At 43.1% G+C, this 20,218-nt stretch overlaps 1 pseudogene; it reads right to left on the bottom strand.

Moving 5' to 3' along the window:
- Positions 1 to 1,499: 1,499 nt before the first annotated feature.
- Positions 1,500 to 2,216, bottom strand: LOC133767487 (zinc finger CCHC-type and RNA-binding motif-containing protein 1-like; annotated as a pseudogene).
- Positions 2,217 to 20,218: the final 18,002 nt, after the last annotated feature.

Genomic DNA, 20,218 nt, shown 5'->3' with positions numbered 1-20,218 from the left:
ATAGCAGAGAGCTGGATCAGAAGTGGAGCAGCTACTCTTGAACTGGCGCCCACATGGGATGCCGGCACTGCAGGCCAGGGCCACAGCGCTGGCCCCTAGAATCTGTATCCTTTTATTATTGGAGGGGGAAAAAAGAAGATTTCCTTGGGGTGGGAGTTTGGTGCAGTGATGACGGCTGGAGTGCCCGGCCTTGAGTCCCAGCTCCACCGGAGGCGCCAGCTTCCTGCTAATGCACACTCCTGGAGCAGCAGGTGATGGCTCAGGTACTTGGGTCCCCCCACCCACACGGGAGACTGGGCTCCATCCTCCTGACTTTGTCCCAGTTAAAGGATACTGTCGGCACTTGGAGAATGAACCAGTGACTAGGAGATCTGCCTCCCTCTCCCTCCGTCCCTGTCCTTCTCCTTCTTCCTGTCCCCCTCTCTTCTCTCTCTCTCTGTGTCTTCCTCAGTGTGTGTGTGTAGGTCTGTCTTTGCCTTTCAATACAAAATCAATACATAAACTTAAAAAAAAAAACACTTCCGTGTGTCCTGGCTGTCCTTTTTTGAGCCTCACTTTGCCACGTTTCTGTGACATCTGGGAATGCATTGCCTCCCTGGGTAATAACCACTGGGCAGCACTGCTCGTCATCTGTGTGTGTGTTCTGATGGAGAAGGGCCTGTGTGTGTTTCCCAAGGCCTCTCCGTGTGGTCCCCAGGAACCTCCTGTGTGCTCTCTGAGGTCAGGAACAGTGGCAATCCCTGTGTCTTTATCCCACCAGTGCCTACAGTTCAGCGAGTAGTTAAGAATCTGGCTGTTTGCTTTCCCTGGCTGTCTCTCCTCTCCTTATTCTCATTTTTTTTTCTTTTGAAAAAGTTTATTAACATTTTATGAAGCATTTGTTTTGAAGACTAAGTTTTGAAAGCCATGTAAACCAATCAAACACGAGTAAAGTTTTGTAATGAACATCTCAAATAAATCATTTTAATACCTCTTTCTCATGGGATGATAAAAGCATTATAATACCTTCTTATTTTTATTAAAATTAGCTCTTTTCAGATTAGTACTAGCAAGTTCTCATTTTTTAGTATAGGTTGTGTATCTCTTATCTGAAATACTTGGGACCAGAAGTACTTTGGATTCTGTTTTTTTTCTGGATTTTCTAGTAGTTGCACAAGCATAAGGAGATATCACAGGGATGAGAAGGGACCAAGCCTAAATATGACCTTCATTTAGGTTTTGTCAAGCTTTATGCACACAGCCTGAAGGTAGCAGGACACAGGATGTGTAACAACTCTGTCACGATGTCCTGATTGAGACACTGTGTTGGCACTGACAAGGCTTCAGACTGTACAGTGTTCAGGAGTTCAGATTAGGGATGCTCACACTGTACTGTGCTAAGGCAAGAGAGAAACCTAATACTTTCTATTTACTTTTAAATTTCCTATGAACGACTTTCTAGTAAAAAACTGTTTAGTATTAAGTGTTTTTATCTCAAATTCTAAAAGTAACCATGGCCCTCAGCTGAACTGTATGCTCCCGGGCTTTTCTGTCTCAGGGATATTTACACAGTAAATGCTATTTCGGTCACTGAGCTCTTCCTCATCACTGAAACAGGTGCTTTTCTTTATCCTTGGCCGTCTTGAGTCATCGGATGTGGAGGGACCCCCTGGACCGGGTCTCCATTTTCTTTATTCTTCTTCAATTTCGGCTTGCTGGAAGGCTATGGTCTGGCTGAGGCTGGCCAGGGCAGGGTCTTCACCTTCATCTTCACTTTCTTCTACTTCCTCAATTTCTTCTTCTGGTTCAGGAACTTTCTTTTTTTTCTTCTTTTTCCTTCTTCTTTGGAGGTTCCCGTTCTCCAAGCATACTTTTAGGACAGGCATAACTTAAGTGTCCGCTTTCCCCACATTCATAGCACTTGGATTTATCAAAGTAGTTCCGTCTTCGGGTGAATTCAGCTGCTCTTCCATTGTCAATAGCAATGCTTGCTTTTATCACTCTACCGAATAACTTTGTTGTTTATCGCCCTGGTGCAGTTTTGCACAGAGTCTTTATCCAAAAACAAAATGAATGCAACCCCTTTACTCTTCCTGGTATCTTTATTTCATTATAGTAACTTTACAACTTTGCCATACTTGGAAAATATCCTGTACAGGTCGTTGTTCGTCAGGGAGAAGGGCAGGTTGGAGACATACACTGTGCTTTTACTGGGGGCCAACCCACCACTCATTTCTCCAGACGGGGTGGTGGTGCGCGAGCCCCTGGCCCGGCCCGCTCACCCCCGACTCCCGCTGCAGCTTTGCCAAGACCCGGGCGTGGCAGGTGCTGGGCAGGAGCCTCCTTATTCTCATTTGAAAGCCTCCTCCATCACTGTGTGTGACCTGTGGGCATTCGTGCTTCTCTGGGTTGGGGACACAGCCCTCTGTCTTGCTCCAGGAGCCACTCCTGCTTAGTTAGCCAGCAGCAGTTTGCTGACACCGTGGTCCTAATTTGTTTCCAGCGTTTCATCTAATTTTCCTAAGGACCATCTCCAATACACCGACAAGCTGCCAGAATTTTCCTTAAAAAACAATTTGAAAAATGTACTGCCCTGTGTAGACAGCCTTTCACCCCTTCTATGGGGCAGCCCCATCACTCGCCGTATATAATATCCATGAAGGACTGGCCCTCAAGAACACTTCCTAGTGAGCAGCACTGCCTGCTCTCCCCACGCGTGCTCCATCCATTAAGGGTATCCAGGCTTTTCCTTGCGGCCCACACAAAACATGGGCTTTGATTTCCTGACTTGGTAGCTGCAGCTTCGCCCCTACCCATGCCTTTCTTCTGCGCTTGGTGAGCTCCTCAGCTCCCAGGTTCCCTCCTCTGTGCTGCCTCTCTATCGCCCCAGGCAGGGAAGCTAAGCTGGCTGTGTACTCACAGCACCTGTCTGCGACTCCTCCAGCTCACAGCTCATTGTTGAGTTGCCTCTCTGTTGCTCTGCCTGACTCCTGCACTGCCTGCAAACTGCTGGGGGCCAGGGTTTCGTGGTTTAGTTATCAATGAACCCAGATGCTGACCATGGTGGTGCCATTGTGATAAAAAATTGAGGTTTTGGATTTGAATTTAAAGCCAGATTCTAGCTTACGCTTACTGGCTCTGAAACCAAAGAAAGCTACTTCTTTGCATATTTTATTTAAAATAAGAACAGTCGTACCTATTTATATGATATTAGGTGAGATAGCCCATATTTGGCACCCTGTATACCCTTAATAAATATTACCTGTAATTATTATCTTTCATAACAAACAGGACATACCAAACATGAGTTCATTGAATCTCAAAGTTTATTAGGTAGACATTCTTATTCCTTCCTTGAGCTAGGGACACTGTGCCTGAAAAAGCCTAAGGAGCTGTCCTGGGTTTACGTGGCTGGCATATCGTGGAGCATCCAACGTGGGATACTTGTTAGGAAGCTCGGTACCAGCATGTGGGGCCTGTTTAAGAGCTCCTTCAGCCTGTGTCCTCTCTGGTCACCAATCCAACATCGGATCCCTTCATCCCTGGAGTCGGAGTTCAGCCTCGAGAGGGCTTGCCCCATGTACCTCCACCGCGGCTTCCAGGATGTTCAGGTTCTGAGCCAGGCTGCTCGGGGGCTGCTTGGCTTGTTTGTGACTCCGTTGTGAAGACGTTTGCAGACCCATCCTGAGGTCAGCACACCCACTCCTTCCATCTGCCTTCCAATTACTACTCAAAAGCAGGCAGCAAGTAAATCCCTCCCTGTGCACTGATTGCAGTCGGTGATTATGTTCTTAATGACCAGCTAATAATGGATTCACAAAGGCAAACCACGCTATTAAATATAGAATTGTATTGATGCAGACCTGTTGGGAGCACTTTCTGTTCCTCTTGCAGAACCATGTCTGAACACGGATATAATGCTCCTTCCCTGGACTTTTTTGTTTTCCATTTGAAGTAGAGGGATCTCTAAAATAAAGACTTGTAAGGAGGCATCCATGGCCCAGAAGCCGTTAAAAGTCCACATCATGTTTCCTTTGGGTCGTTAGAATGTGATGAGACTCCCTGTTCTGCCCAACCACACATCAGCCCATCAGCCCATCAGCAGACCTCGAACCCACAGATGAGTTCAGATGAGCTGAGGCTCATGTCAGTGCACTACAGGGAAATGGATGAAGACCTTGAAAACTGAAGATTCTTATGACCTTGTTGAACACTTAGGAAGCGTCAACCTCTATTCTGTGATCTTTGTGCACATGATCTCCACGGGACCTGGGAGGATTCCTGGGAGGGAGTCACTGCTAGCGTTCCCGTTTTACAGATGAGCAGGGATCAGAGAGCTGGCTTAACTAAGGTCACCTAATGATGGCCTAGGGATGTGCACACAGGTGTGTCTGATTCCCAGATCTTGACTGCAAGCCACAGCCTCACAAAAGAAGAACCCATTGTCCCCAGGATGTGGTGATGGGGACGCTGTGCCCATACTTGGGCTGGGAATGTCCCAGGCACGGGTATGTAGTGCTCTTGAGAACATTAGACTCATTTAGCCTGGCCACCAGATGCTTGGGCAGGTGTCTTCCATATTTCTCATTTTGGTGACTCAACTCATAGGTAGAACGGCCTATCGCTTGTCACTCTAGATGACAGTGCCTCTTGTGGAAGGTGATGGAGGCTGGGCACAACACAGTTTCTGCTCCTTTGTGGGGTAAAGGGAGTGGTGATTATCAGCTTCCTTTACTGAGGTGGAGTCTCCATTTGGATATGGCCCATTGGAAATAAACTCACTCTCTACTCCTTCCTACTGGGCTTAGTGGCCTGGGGAACAACTGCCAAGAGACTACTCAAATTTGCTAGAGTTTCATTACACGTACCACAGACAGAGTGGCTTAACAATGAAGATTTATTTTCCCGTGATTCTCCAGGCTGGACATCTGAGGTCAAGCTAATGGCAGCGTTGGTTTCTTCCAAGGCCTCCCTCTGGCTGGTTTTTTCTCCCTGTGCCTTTACATTGTCTTCCTTCTGTGTGTGTTACTTTGTATAAAGACCCCAGTCATAATGGATTAGGGCCCACCCTGACAGGCTCCTTTTAATCTAATTACTCATTGAAAAAAAAAAAAAAAAAAACAAACCTCCAAAAATAGTTAAGGCTGAGTTACTAGGGGCTAGGACTGCAACCTGAATTTTGAGATGAGATATAACCCAGGCTGTGAAATATCCAGGAGTTTTTGCCCATAGACTCATCAAACATGTATAGCTTGATTTTCAATAATCCCACATGGGGAAAACTTCCAAACCTGTTCACTCCTAAGGTTGCATATCTCAGAAGCTGGCAGGTGGTTGCAAGCACAACATGGAACAATACATTTTAAACACACGGCTATGTAGGTGTTCAAAGCGTGGGTTCCTACAATCGCTGTGCAAACTCTCCCCACGACACCACAGCTGTGGGTAAGTCCTGATTCTGTTCTCAAAAACATTTCTCGCTGCTCTGTGGTTGCTTAAAGGCTAGGGTCAAAAACCTTTTGTTTGGGGGAAAACACGGCTTAAATTCGTGGCAGTGAGTTTTTTTTTTTTTTTCCTACTGTCTCTGTCTTGTATGCTTTATGCTTTAAATTTTTTTTTTCTTGGTTTAGAGATTATTTTTTCATTATTAAACTTTTATTTAATGAATATAAATTTCCAAAGTACAGCTTATGGGTTACAATGGCTTCCCCCCTCCCATAACTTCCCTCCCACCCACAACCCTCCCCTTTCCCGCTCTCTCTCCCCTTCCATTCACATCAAGATTCATTTTCAATTCTCTTTATATACAGAAGATCAGTTTAGTATATATTAGGTAAAGATTTCAACAGTTTATTAAGGTTTTTAAAACCTTGTTTTGTATTCCTCTTCTTGTGCATGCCACTGGATTACAGTTCCCAACCACTCTACAGGTAGGGTAGGGTTATGTGACTGGACTCTATCCAGTAACATATATCAGGAAGTGGTGTGATCTACTTCCAGGTCATGCCGATGTTATTTTAGAGTAATTTTTGACTTATAAGAAGTCACAAAGACAGGTCCCCAGCTTCCCCTGATGTCACCATCTTAGAGTCATGGCACATTGGTCAAAACTGAGCCATTAGTATTGGTCTGTTACCCTGAACTATGTAACACACTGGATCCAGATTGCACCTGTTGCTCTGTGATACCCCATTTTTCATGTTGCAGAATCCAGTTCAGCATATCCCATTGCATTTGGTGGGCATGTGTGCTTTGAGTTCTCCAGTATGTGACATTTGTTCATTCTTTTCTTGTATGTCATGGCTTTGACAGTTTCAGAGAGAACGAGACAGATATTTTATAAGCTGCCCCTCAATTTTAGTTTTTCTGCTGTTTTCATTATTATTAAACTGGGATTATGAGATTTGGGGAGGAAATCACTCAGTGGAAGTGTCCTCCTGATGGTGTTGTATTGGGGGTACCTGAGTGACATCCGTGTGTCTTGGCCCTGCTGTGTCCACCTTGGTAACTTGGAAGGGTGCTGTCAGTGCTCTCCGTTTTATGGGGGCTGTTTCCCCCTTTCCATAACTTTGGAAATGCACCCATAAGTCCAAACCACACTCAAGTGTTTGTTCTAGCTTTCTTTTTCCTTGCTTATTTTAAATTTCCTGGGTAGTAATCAATCTAGTTTCCATCAACTATGATTTATTTACTTGTGTGTTTAGCCCTAGAATGGAGTCAAGTGCCATGTTTTCAAAGTAAGGTCTGTTCCCTTCTCCTCTCCTCCTATTAGGAAGGCTGTGTGATAGATTTGTTGTACAGCTAGGTTGATTTTCACAGCATATTTTCTGTCTTGAGATCCTTCTTTTTTATTTCTATTTTTATTTTTTTTTTTAAATTTTACTGCTGCTTTCCCAGGCACATTTGCAGGGAGCTGGATTGGAAGTGGAACAGCTGGACACAAACTGGCACCCATATTCTAGCATTGCAGGCAGCTGCTTTACCTGCAGTGCCACAGTGTCCCCCCTGCCACTACCCCACTGGCTTTGAAAGAGTTTGCATACTGGACAGAGCTGCGGCGTAGCAAGTTAAGCTGTGCGCTGTGGCACCAGTGTCCCATATAGATGTTGTTTGAGTCTTGGCTGCTGCACTTCTAATCCAGTCCTTGCTAATGCACCTGGGAAAGCTGTGGAAGATGACCTGCACCCACTGGGAGACCTAGATTGAGCTCCTGGTTTCGGCCTGGCCCGGCACTGGCTGTTGCAGCCATTTATGGAATGAAGTAGCAGATGGAAGATATTCCTCCCTGTCACTCCCTCTGTGTATCTCTGCCTTTCAAATAAATAAATAAATCTTTAACAAAAGGATTGAGTTTTTACCTCTACTGCTTACTGTCATCTACTCTCCTGATCTCTTTCTCATTCGGATAACAGAGATGATGCTTAGCCCTTGGCTGTGTCATGAGGGTGAAATAAGATAACAGGAGGCTGGTGCTGTGGTGTAGCGGGTAAAGCTGCACCGGCATCCCAGGTGGCCTCTGGTTCAATCTTGGATACTCCACTTCCAATCCAGTTCCCTGCTAATGCACCTGGGAAAGCAGTGGAAGATGGCCCGAGTGTTCGGGCCCCTGTACCCACAAGGGAGACCTAGAAGAAGCTCCTGGCTTCAGCCTGGCCCAACCCTAGCTTTTGAGGCCATTTGGGGAGTAAACCAGCAGATGGAGGACTTGCCTCTCTTTGTCTCTGCCTCCCTCCCTCTCTGTAACTCTGCCTTTCTGTAAATAAATATTAAATAGTTTGCGTACTGTAAATTTTGCCCAGTGAGAATTATGACAAATGCAGAGACTCGCCTATCCACCACATCAGAGCCACATGGAAACTTGCGCCTCCCTACCAATTCCCAGGTGATCACTTTGGAGCCGCCTTTCCTCTTCTCCCAATCTCTGGGAGCTATGGATCTGCTTCTGTTCCTATAGCTTGGCCTTTTCTGCTATGCCACATAACAGGAACAGAATCATCTACTGTGAAGCTTGTAGTGTCTGGGCCCTTCCCACTTAGCAAAGCGCACTTAAGATGTATCTGTGTTGCTATTGAATCAATAACTTTTTAATTTTTGTTGCTGAGTAGTCTTCCATTGTATGGATATACCACCCATTACGCGGTCACTAAAATTTTGGATTTTGTTTCTGCCCAGTTTAAGCACTGCTATAGCTTTAGCATCTTTGTAATTGCTTTTCCCTAACCTTGTAGCAGGATTCAGTACCTCATTCTAGCCTCCCTACTGACCAAATCTTTTGAAAGCATTAGTGACAAATGCATATTTTGCTATAGACTTGTGGGGAGAATTTAGAAGACTTTTGCATGGTACACACTACAATAAACTGGTCTTTTGGGTATTTCCAGCTGTGCCATCAATTGCACATGTGTTCATGTCTGGATGTGAGTGTGTGCGTGCACATAAGCATGTGTGTGCATGCCTATACATGTATGTGTATATGTGTGTGTGTTCTCCATCTTGCAGGTTTTACTTTCCAGCTCCTACACCTCCCTCTTCCCTTCATTCCATCACTCTCCTTCATTCCCTCTCCTCCAATCATAGAGAATAATTTAGTTCTGCCAAGGTTACATCCTTGCTGCTGTCACTCCACTCAGCAAGCAGAAAATCCTGTAGTCTCCAGCATTTGTCTTTCTCTGTGAGTAATGCCTGTGTTTGCAATCATAATTTATTTTTATTTATTTGAAAAATAGAGCTACAGAGAGAGAGGAAGAGAAAGAGAGAGAGAGTCTTCCATTTGCTGGTTCATTATCCAGATGGCTGCAACAAGCTGGGCTGATTCCCAGGCTGAAGCCAGAAGCCAGGAGCTGCTTCTGCTCACATTGGTGCATTGGCCTAAACACTTAGGCCATCCTCCCCTGCTTTCCTAGGTGCACAAGCAGGGAGCTGGATCAGAAGTGGAGTAACTGGGACTTGAACCAGCACCCATATGGGATGCTGGGCTGCAGGTGGTAGCTTAACTCACCAGGCCACAAGGCTGACACCAATCACATTACTTTTTTCTAATTTTATACCATTCATCTGAGGGCTATGTGAATAAATGAGATAATGTATATGAAACCCCCTGCCCAATACCTGGAATATAATGCAATGCTCAATAAATGATATAAATGATAATGTTTGCTTTTTTTCATTATTACTACTCCTGGTACGAGATGGCTACTCTAGGAAGCTATCAAAGAATGCGCTGTTACTTAGAGCTAGCATGATGTGGTTTGCTGTTGACAAGGAGAGAGACTTCTGGAAGCAGATGTTCACGGCTGAAGTTCAGAAAGACTCCAGAAACCCAGGACGCCTGCCTCCAAAGCCAGTTCTTGAAAGCCCTGATCAAAATGGTTATTGATTTGCTCTCTGCAGCGTGCCCACCCCAAGGGTGGATGCTGCCTGCTTACTTAGGGCAAAACGTGCTGACCACCAGCCTTGTTGGACACTGCGACTTTCCTGGAGAGGTTTCCTGGCAAAGCTGGGGAAGCAGGAACGCTCCCATCTGTGAGGAAGTTTTGAGGCCCAGTGCAGCCTGAAGGCCGGAGCCAGGTATGTGACCTTGGAACGGGCCCTTCCTCTTTCCCCACTTTTCTGATACTCACAGTCTGTTTCTAGACTCTGGTTTGCTTACCATGCAGCTGGATGGTATAAAGTGTATTGTTAGTATTTCCTGATCAAAGTTGTGGGGCGTTGTGGCACAGTGGGTCAGGCCGCCTCCTGCAGTGCTGGCATCCCATACGGGCACCTGTTCAAGTCTTTTCTGCTCTGCTTCCAATACAGCTCCCTGCTGATGGCCGGAGAGAGCAGTGGGAGATGGCCTGGGTGCCACCCACGGGGCAGATCCCAAAGAAGCTCCTGGCTGTGGCCTGGCCCAATGCTCGCCATCGCGGCCATTTCTGTCTCTCCTTCTCTGTCTGTAACTCTTTCAAAATCAATCAATACATTTTAAAAACACCGAAGCTGTTATCTTCCCCTTCAACAACCACCTTCCCGTGTTCACGCCCCCCTTCTCAGCACCACTCACACAGGCATCCCTCGAAGCCTCCTTGAATCTCCCCCTCCCTGGCTCCTGAATTCATTTTCCTGTGGATTCTGCTTCCCCCACAGCCTCTGCCCTGGTTTTGCCTTTCATCAGCTGGTGTCTGGGCTGTTGTAAGGCCAGGCTTGACTCTTCTCTCACTCTGGCTAAAAGCAAAGCAAAACCTAAATGGCTCCCTCTATCTGTCACATTGGGCCGTGCTTTTGAGAAACCAGAAGCAACTCCCGAACTTCTGTGGCACTGAACAGCAAAGGTTCATTTCCGGCATGCACACTACATATTCGTCATTGCTGTCTGTGTCTCTGCTCCACGTTGATCTGGGAACGACATCTTCAGTGCAATGGAGCAGTTTCTGAATCGGTGATGGTCTTCCTGTCCAACCAAAGGAAGGGGATGTCCTGGAAGTAACACAAGTAACTCTTCATCGTATTTAATTGACCAAAGCAGATTTGACAAACCTGATTCAATGGGGTTTGGAAGTATTATCCTCCTCAAGGGTGGCAGGTCTGATGCTGGTGAGCTGTTAGATCGTCTGATGTACTTCTGTTATTTGAGGGCCTAAGCTCGGCAGTAATTGATATCCATTGGACTTTTGCATTGGATCTGGACTAAAATCCTTCACCAGTTGAATAATTTTTGTTTATTCACTCATTCACAACTCCATTCATCTAATGATGAGTTTGTCCACCCAGCATGTTTTCAGCCAATGCCTGTGCGAAGGACTGGGTCTACAGGGGCAACTAGGACACAAATGTTGCCTATGAGAAGTTCACATAGGAGGAGATATACAAAGTAAATCTACTAACACCACATTACAGAAAACTATGGCCATATACATGTATGAATAAAACAGTACAGTGTACTCCTTTGGATCCGTCATTCAGCCTCAACAATCTTTTTCCAACACCGTCAATCTTTGTCTATACCTACACAGTACCCCGTTATTGATTATATTAGAATTTATGAGATAACTGTATCCATATGAGGTTGTAAGAAATGATAGAGCTGTGTATCCTTTGTCTAGTTTATCCCAATACCAGCTTCTTGTAAAACCCTAGTATAGTATCACAACCAGAATATTGAATTGATAGAATCTAACAATTATTTCAATGCAGAGTTCATCAGTTCTACCTGTATTTTTATACTCGCATCTGGTGTATTTAATCTATATTATTTCGAAGTAAACTGAAGCATTATATGATTGCCCCTAGATATGATAGTATAGATTTATAAATAATACTATTGTTATTTTATCTTAAAAAGTTAGCAATTCTTTAATACCTCAAACATTAAGTTATGCAAAATTTTTTCATAAATATTACTTTATAGTAATTTATTTGAATAGGGTCCACACCTGGTGATTGGTTAACATGTATTTAAAGACTCTTGAAGGGGCTGGTGTTGTGTCATCCTGGGTTAAGCTGCTGCCTGCAATGCCAGCATCCCATGTAGGTGCAGGATTATGTTCTAGCTGCTCCACTTCCAATCCAGCTCTCTGCTATGGCCTGGGAAAGCAGCAGAAGATGGTCCAAGTGCTTGGACCCCTGCACCCACGTGGGAGACCTGGATGGAGTTCCTGGCTCCTGGCTTCAACCTGACCCAGCACTGGCTATTGGAACCATTTAGGGAGTGAACCAGGAGATGAGAGATCTGTCTCTTCATCTATCTCTGGTCCTTTATAGCTTTCCGTAGTCTGTATTTGGGTGATTGTATCCACATGCTGTGTTTAAAACTGTTTCTCTGTCCTTTGTGTTTCCTGTAAATTAAAAGTTGAATGTCAAGGCATGAAAGACCCTGATTCAGCCTTATTTGTGGTGGGATTCTTCCAAAGAAGGCACATAATGTCTGGCTGTCTCTTTTTGTAATGTTGTTAACCGTGGTCAATGCCTGAATTTGTTAATTAATTAGGGGTTGCAAGATGGCAACATTCTAATCTGTTACTCCTTTTTAAATTACTGAGTTATTGATTTGATGCAAAACTATCAATTCCAGAAAAATCAACTTCTTGCCTCTAGTATTTGCTTTCCCAGAAGTAAGGGAAGGCAGGCATTTAAAATAGTAAATTAAATTATCTGATATCTTCTAATAGTGACCAGTTAGTCTGAAAGTTTTAAACATTTTTATGCATTTGTGGGTACAATTGAACTAGATGTATTTTAGTTCATTGAATTTTTCATTCAATTACTTCATCAATTTTTCAATTGATGTTCAAAATGCCTCGCTTTTGGTTAATGATTGTCTTTTCTAATTGGCTCCTGATTTTTTGACATTACTCTAGTAGAGTTGGATCAGTTCCTAGGAAATCTGGTATAGCAATATGTTAGGCTCACCTTGTCCGTCTCCTGCTCCTGACATAGAATCTGTCATTTCTCCAGGGAGTCCTGATATTTTTTAAAACTGAAAAATGTTATTTCAAGACTATAATCCATTCTCTAGGGATTCTCATTTCTATACGGGTTTTCCTTGTCTTAGATCTTTTCAGTGGACAGTACTAAGAAATATATTTTAAGAAATAAACTGCCTTGTGAATTTATACTGCTGTTTCCAATCCAGTGCCAGTATTATGGGGTTTCTCCTTAATCTCTCCTATATTACATCTGATCTTCTTTCTTTTACTCTGAGCTGCTTGGTCTCATGAAAACTTTAAAAAGTAGAATTAGACTATCACAGAAATTTGATTTATAATGAGAAATCACACAAAATAATACCAACACAATCCTCAATATTTATTATATATTATATAATTATTAATAATATATTATATAGTAATATATAATAAGTTATATATTATATATAATATATACTTATTAATATATATTATTGAAAATAGGTAAATTTTATTTTGCATTTAAAAATAACTTTTGCATATAACCCACCAGGGATTTACACTTAAAACTGACATGTTTTGAAGTTACTTGGGATAATTCCTCTCTGGGATAATACTACCACCATTAGGATACACACTTAGGGTTTATTATTGTTAAATTTAGTTTGAGATTTTAGTCCTTATTTAGGACTATTTCATTTCATTTTGTAATTACATAAAATAGTTTGTATTGTGCTTTGTACATTTGATTTATAATCAATCAGATAAGTCCATCTTTAATCTCTGTGTCTCTTTGCTCTTTCTCTCCTTATGAGTAACCATGAAAACATTTTTCGTTTATTTTGCACTGTACTTTACTTGAAGTGGAGATGTAGATGTGCTGAACACCCATTTCTTAATAAGCAAGAACATACTGTATGTGCTTTTCTGTATTTCTTCTTTTCTCTTAAACATCTCGAGACTCACTCCCTAGCAGGTAGAGAGAGGTTCTTCATTCACTGGCTGACTATCTACTCAGCGTTCATGGAACACCCCAGTCCCTTCATTCTGGATGTGGTCTATTGATGCTTACTATGAGCTGCAGCGAAGTCGGTAGAAAACTTCTTTTTGTTCCTCCTCTCCTTCCCACAGTTAACAATTTTAACATCTCAGTTAACAATTGTATATCAACTAGCTGAATTTAATTCTCATGTGCTTCCTTCATTTTCCCACTTGTTTTGAAAACTGTGCTGTATCAATGTTGTGAGAACTCATGACATACTGTCATCTCTCCCTTAGGATGGCTGTAGCTCTACACGTGTGTATGTGCGTGTGGTAGATCGTGTTTACGTCTTTGTTTTTGCTTTATCTCCAGTAACTTCAGCCATCTGAAGTTCCACCCACCCACCCAAGTAGAAACTCAAGAAGACGTCATGAGAACAACATTCGCTGCATACTTTCTGGGTGGGAACAATAGATGGGTAATCTTAAACGGCTTTTCTAGGCCTTTAGCAGGAAGCTGGATTGGAAGTGGAGCAGCCACGATGCTGGCTCCAGAAAATATGCTTTTAAAAATACCTTTTCAAATTTAAAACAACACTTTAGGATAGTTATTTTTGATTATCATTTTATGATATCTTCTGTTCCTTCAATTCTCCTTCTCGCACATTAATTCTGCATGTATTGGATCTTGGATTATCTTCTAAGTTGGTCACTTCCTCTTTTTAATATTCTTTTTTTTTTTTTGACAGGCAGAGTGGACAGTGAGAGAGAGACAGAGAAAGGTCTTCCTTTTGCCGTTGGTTCACCCTCCAATGGCCACCGCGGTAGCGCGCTGCGGCCGGCGCACCGCGCTGATCCGATGGCAGGAGCCAGGTGCTTATCCTGGTCTCCCATGGGGTGCAGGGCCCAAGGACTTGGGCCATCCTCCACTGCACTCCCGGGCCACAGCAGAGAGCTGGCCTGGAAGAGGGGCAACCGGGACAGGATCGGTGCCCCGACCGGGACTAGGACCCGGTGTGCTGGCGCCGCAAGGCGGAGGATTAGCCTAGTGAGCCGCGGAATATTCTTTTTTCTTTAAAATTGCTTTTTATTTTCTGTTTTTGAGGCTTTGTTATTGATTGCCTATTATATTTCTTTTATTTTTATTTTTTTAATAGGCAGAGCTAAACAGAGAGACAGGGAGTTAGACAGTGAGAGAAGTTTTCCTTCAATTGGTTCACTCCCCTAATGGCTGCTACGGCTGGCGCTGTGCCAATTTGAAGCCAGGAGCTGGGTGCTTCCTCCTGGTCTCCCATGTGGGTGCAGGGACCCAAGCACTTGGGCCATCCTCCACTGCCCTCCCAGGTCACAGCAGAGAGTTGGACTGGAAGAGGAGCAACTGGGACTAGTACCCGGTGCTCCAACCGGGACTAGAACCCGGGGTGTTGGCACCACAGGCAGAGGATTAGCCAAGTGAGCCACAGCGCTGGCTCTGTTATATTTCTTTTAATCTTTCTTTCTGAAGTGCTGATTTTGTTTAGTTTCTAATTTTCTTGAATTTTATTATCCCATTTTTAGTATATTATTCTCTCATAGTATCCATTGTTGCTCCTAGTTCCTTCTAGTTCCTTCTAGTTAATTTTGAAGTATTAGGTTGTAAGTCTATTTCCTAAATAAATTAAAAAAAAAAAAAAACTTGATAATGCTTTCAACATATGTCAAGGTGTTACCTTGGTCTTAAATCACTGTTTTCATAATAATTATGTATGTGAGATTTAAACATAATCCTTTTCTGATGCAGATGTCCGTGGAGAACATATTTTCCTGTACTTTTCTTGGGAGGGGATGGTGAATCACGATGCATTTTCCAGCTTTAGCGTTCTAGAGTTTTCTGTTTTTGTGAAGTGTTAAAAACGTCAACATCTGGGCAGGCATTTGTCCTAGTGGGTGGGATGCTGGTGTACGGCCACGTCTCATGTTGCAGTGCCTGGGTGTGCTCCTTATCTCTGCCACACATGTACCACATGCACCTCCACCCCACCGCCTGTTGCCGTTGATTTCTCAACAATGTTGCAATGGATCCGTTTCTGAGAGGAGCAGCGTGGTGGGGACAAGAGGCGCGGAGTCACCACACAGACCCCGGGAGTCCGGTGAAAGCAGGCCTGATGCAAGCAGCCCGCAGATTCGTTTATTTCAGTAAGTACAACAGCTTATATAGTCAAGACCAGCCAACCCGGTCAAGGGGCGGTCTATGCCCCAACCAATCACAGCCTGTTGCCAGGCAGTTTCCAAAGCCATCCAATCACGGCCTGTTGCCAGTCAGCCTCTTGTTGCCAGGCAGTTTCTGAAACCATCCAATCACGGCCTGCCATCAGTCAGGCTCTGTTGTCATGTGGTTTCCAAAGCCATCCAATCACGGCCTGTTGCCAGGCAGTTTCTGTTGTCAGTGGCCATCTTGGCATGACCTTTTCACCTCGGTGGCCATCTTGATATGACCTTTTCACCTCGGTGGCCATCTTGATATGGCCTTTTCACCTCATTCCACCACAACCACCCACCCCCGACTCCAGCCTCTTGCTGATTGAGACCTGAGAGGCAGCAGTGATGGCTGAAGTGATTGGGTCCCTGCCACCCAATGGGAGACCTGGATTGAGTTTCTGTTTCCTGGTTTCAGCCCAAGCTTGGCTGTTGTGGGCATCTGGGGGAGTTAAGAGCATTCTCTTTCTCTCTGCATATCGATATTTAAAAAAAAAAATCTAGGAGTTGGGAATTCTGAGATTTCCTGGCTGTTTTCCTCTACTGTTATCTGGATGTCTTTGCTTTTTGCCCCTATTGTTTCTGACCTCTCCATTTCACCTCTGCACCGCATATCTGTTCAGTGTGAGACTTGATATTAAAGGGGTATCGCAAGGTAGCTTTGAGTTTTCCTAGAGCATAAACTCCTTCAGCCCCTCCAGGTCTTGAGTGAATTCTCTCCTCCTCACTGGCAAATCATGCAATCAGTTGCTATTGTCAACTTGACTTGCTGTGCCTCTTAGTGAATCTGTGATGCTATTTTAGGGGTTCTTATCGTAGTCTGCCTGCTACCCCACTGATCCCCTCTCCAGTCTTACACATGGGAGCCAGTGACCTGCAGGAGGGAGAGAAAGCAGTAGTTGACCCCTGGATTTTATTCCGGTTCGTGTGGATCTCTTGTCATTTGTTATAGATATTCTCTTGAGGAATTTGAGATTTGCTATCCTGGTTGCTGTACGTGTTTTTGTGAGTGGGGAGTCAAGACTACTGTAGCACAGGAGCCATCTCTCCATGGCTGTGAAATGCGGTTTTACAAGTACTAAAGGAGCTTTAGGCACAAGTGGCCTGTGCAGTACAGAGAAATGGAAGAGCCGTGTGGTGTGGAGGTCAGGGAAGGTTATCCAGAGGAAGTTAGGGGTTAGTTGGGTCCAGGTTGTAAGAGAGAGCTGGCTATCCAGGCAAAGGGTACAGTGAATCTCAGGTCCGTGCTGCGTGGTGGGCTGGGGGCCATGAGAGGCCCTCAGACTTGCTAGGGACTACAGAGTGTCTGATGGGGTGGAGGAGTTCCACCTCCACACCCCTGCCCTGGGTGTAAGCCTGGCAGCCTTGTTTGCCAGGATGGATTGGTTTTTATGTATTGCTAGTTCTCACCTTTCTGGTCCCTGTGTAATTCTCATCATTCATTGCTATTTACAATCCTCTCAATTTAGAGCCATCTGTGAAGTTAATTTCGGTGCTGTTTACTCTTTTCTCCCAAATCATTAATGAAGATAAAATGTTCAATGAAAGCGAGCTTTGCAGCCACTTCTGGGAAATGCTGCCGAGGCCACTCTTGTTCTGGGTAAATCATCTTTGAACCAAACACGTTGTCACCCCTTTGGTTAGTTGTTCCTGGCAATATTGGGTTTAAGTTCGTGTTCATTTAAATTCAGTTTTTCAGACTCTTATTAGGTAACCCAGCTCTAGATCCCAACAAAACAACAAAAAAGGTTTAATCTCACTAGTAATCAAAGATATGCAAATTAATGCATTGAGTTTGTGGCTTTACTGATAGAATTTGTAACCATTTTAAAAGTTAGCTCTCATTGTTGGTGAAGTGTGTTGAAATTAGTATTTCTAAATGCTTTGATAAATCAGTATGATAATTAAGCATAAGACCCACAAGAGGGTTTCTTTTTTTTTTTTTTTTTTTTGTAAACCAGTATTGAGAATTTATCTTGAGGAAATAATTCTAGGCAAAAGAAAACATTTGCATAATAATGGGTGTTGAGTATTGATCTTTGTTATAAAATGAGAACAGAAAAAATTCTCCATCAATATGGGAATTATTAAATAAATTAAGGTGCCTCAACCAAATTAATGGAATGTGATAAATACATAGAACAATCCCAACAAATGGAGGCTGCTATTGTTACCATCTTTGTTACTCTGACCCTACAAATCAGTGGCTTTGTCCCCCATAGCACTATCACTGCAACTCTGGTATACTCATGAGAATATATTTTATCTACTGAAATCATTCTCAGGAAATAAAATACCATCATACCTTGCATCAAAACCCTTCAGCTGATGATGGTTGAGTGTATACATATGATGGTGGTCCTCTAATACTGAGGTGGAGCTGAAAAATTCTTATCACCTATGATGTCCTAACTGTTACAATGTTACCTGTTTGTGGTGATGCTCGTATAAACAAACTTACTGCACTGTCATAGAAAAGTACAACATATACCATCATGTACAATTAGGCATAATGCTTGGTAATGATAATAAAGGACTGTTACTGGTTTAAGTGATGACTATGCTATACTTTTAATCTCTTTTTTAGAGTTTACTTTTTTTTAAATAAATGGCATAGTGTAAAACCGTGTGACATGTTATACTGGCAACAGTTCATTCATCTCATGTCAACCGCATTGCTTCAATGCTTCATTTGCCCTGCGATTTGGTGTTTTGTTCATCACACCTGTACATATAATATGCACACATATGTTGCACTGCTGAACATACAATATCTACACACACTATATATCCTGCATGTACTGTAGACTGTACCATCCAGATTGGTGTAAACACATTTTATGATGTTTGCACAGTGACAAACTTACCTATAGCATTTCTCAGAATACATGCCTGTTGTGAAGCAATATGTGACTCTAAGGACTGATCATGGCGATTTCGGAAGTGCTAGAACATGGTTTACTATGAATTAAAAACTTTGTAATGAAACACTTAAAAGGTGGACTAAAGTATGAATGCTTATAGCAGTATCATTTATCATACTCCCAACCTGGAGTCAGCTCGAATGCCTATCAATCGATGAGTGGAAAAATGTGGCATATCCAAACAATGGAATAGTATTTGGTAATAGTACTTGGCATTAATTTCAGGCATGGAAAGATAAGACTCCATGACAAAAAAAAAAATCCTACATGGAGGATCTCTGTGAGACCTCAGAGGAAAGAAAGGGTCAGCAAAGAAGGAGACACTCTTCTCTGAAGGGAGAAGAGAACATCCACTTTGCTTATGGCCGTGTCCAAATACTGACGGAGTCTGTGGTCACAAAAGGCTTCCATTGTGTTGGCAGCCCTGGCAAGAGCCTCGGATGATCACTGATGTCATAAAAAAGAGTTAATTGTTAAAGGAACAACAGTCACTGTGCACTTGCTCCCCAGGTAGGACCTCTGTAACTATTGAATTATAATATGAGAATCGACTGCAAATTCTCTCCCCAAACTGTACCCTATATGTTGTGTGTGGGTGTGGGGGAAATTGTTGAAATCTATGATTAGCATAGAGTTGGTCCTCTATATATAAAGTCATACTAAAAATGATCCATAATGAAGAAGGAGATGGGAGAGGGAATGGGAGGTGGGATGGGAGTGGGGTAGGGGGTATGGGGGAAAAAACCACTATATTCCTAAAGTTTTATCTATGAAAAATGCATTCATTAAATTAAAAAAAGTACCTGGCACTAAAAGGATGTAAGCAACAACACAGATGAGCTTCAAAAGCTTTATACTACGTGAAAAAAGTCACAATGTGTGATTCCATTTATATTAAATGTCCAGGATGAACAAAATCATGAGGATAGAAAGTGGATTACTGATTTCTCAGAGCTGGGTTAGGGGCTGGGAGAATAGAGTGTGACTCCTAAAGGGTGTGGTAGTTGTTTTCCGGTGATAATGTTTTATAAAAGTGATGGTGGTGGTGGTGGTTGCCGTAACTCTGCTCCCCTGAATGTGGTGAATTGAATGGGGCTAAATTATACCCTCAATAAAGCTGTTAGTAAAAAAAAAAGAAATAAACTACATAAAGCCCAATTATTTAACTAATTCCATAATAAGCAAGGATTCTACCTGTAGCTAAACTTGAGAGGTAGAATGCCTCACTAACAAGGTAAATAATTCTTTCATAACAAAATTCCAATTCTTAGCTATTCCATAGTTTAGCACAACTCTGATTTTTAACTTTCCCTTATTTTTATAATTGTAGGCAGCAAACTCAGATTTTAGTAATTTGTAAAGTGCCGGTAAACCCACTACACCTGTAAAGATTTAAAACTGCTAGGTCTCTGTAAGTTTAGAAATGCTATCAGTTAAAATTAGATAGAAACCTTAAGCGATAATTAGAAACTAGATGGGTAGAAGTTCACGTTCCCCTCAATGTAAATATTGATAATCTAAGGCAGACAAGGTGGTTACATGGTCACTTGGGACCCAGCTCATTACATTTGAAAGCTCATTCCCCGCTTTCAAAATAGCATTCACCAGTATCCTTGGTGGCTGCTCAGGTCTTGCCAACATATCCGCATTCCAGTGGGCAGTAGAACAGAGACGGGCACAGTTCCTTCATGGTGGTTTATTTTGGAAATTGGATAC

Source organism: Lepus europaeus, chromosome 10 (assembly GCF_033115175.1).
Source record: "Lepus europaeus isolate LE1 chromosome 10, mLepTim1.pri, whole genome shotgun sequence".
NCBI classification, from domain to species: Eukaryota; Metazoa; Chordata; class Mammalia; order Lagomorpha; family Leporidae; genus Lepus; species Lepus europaeus.
Note: the sequence above shows the minus strand (reverse complement) of the source record. Positions and strands in the feature narration are given on the sequence as shown.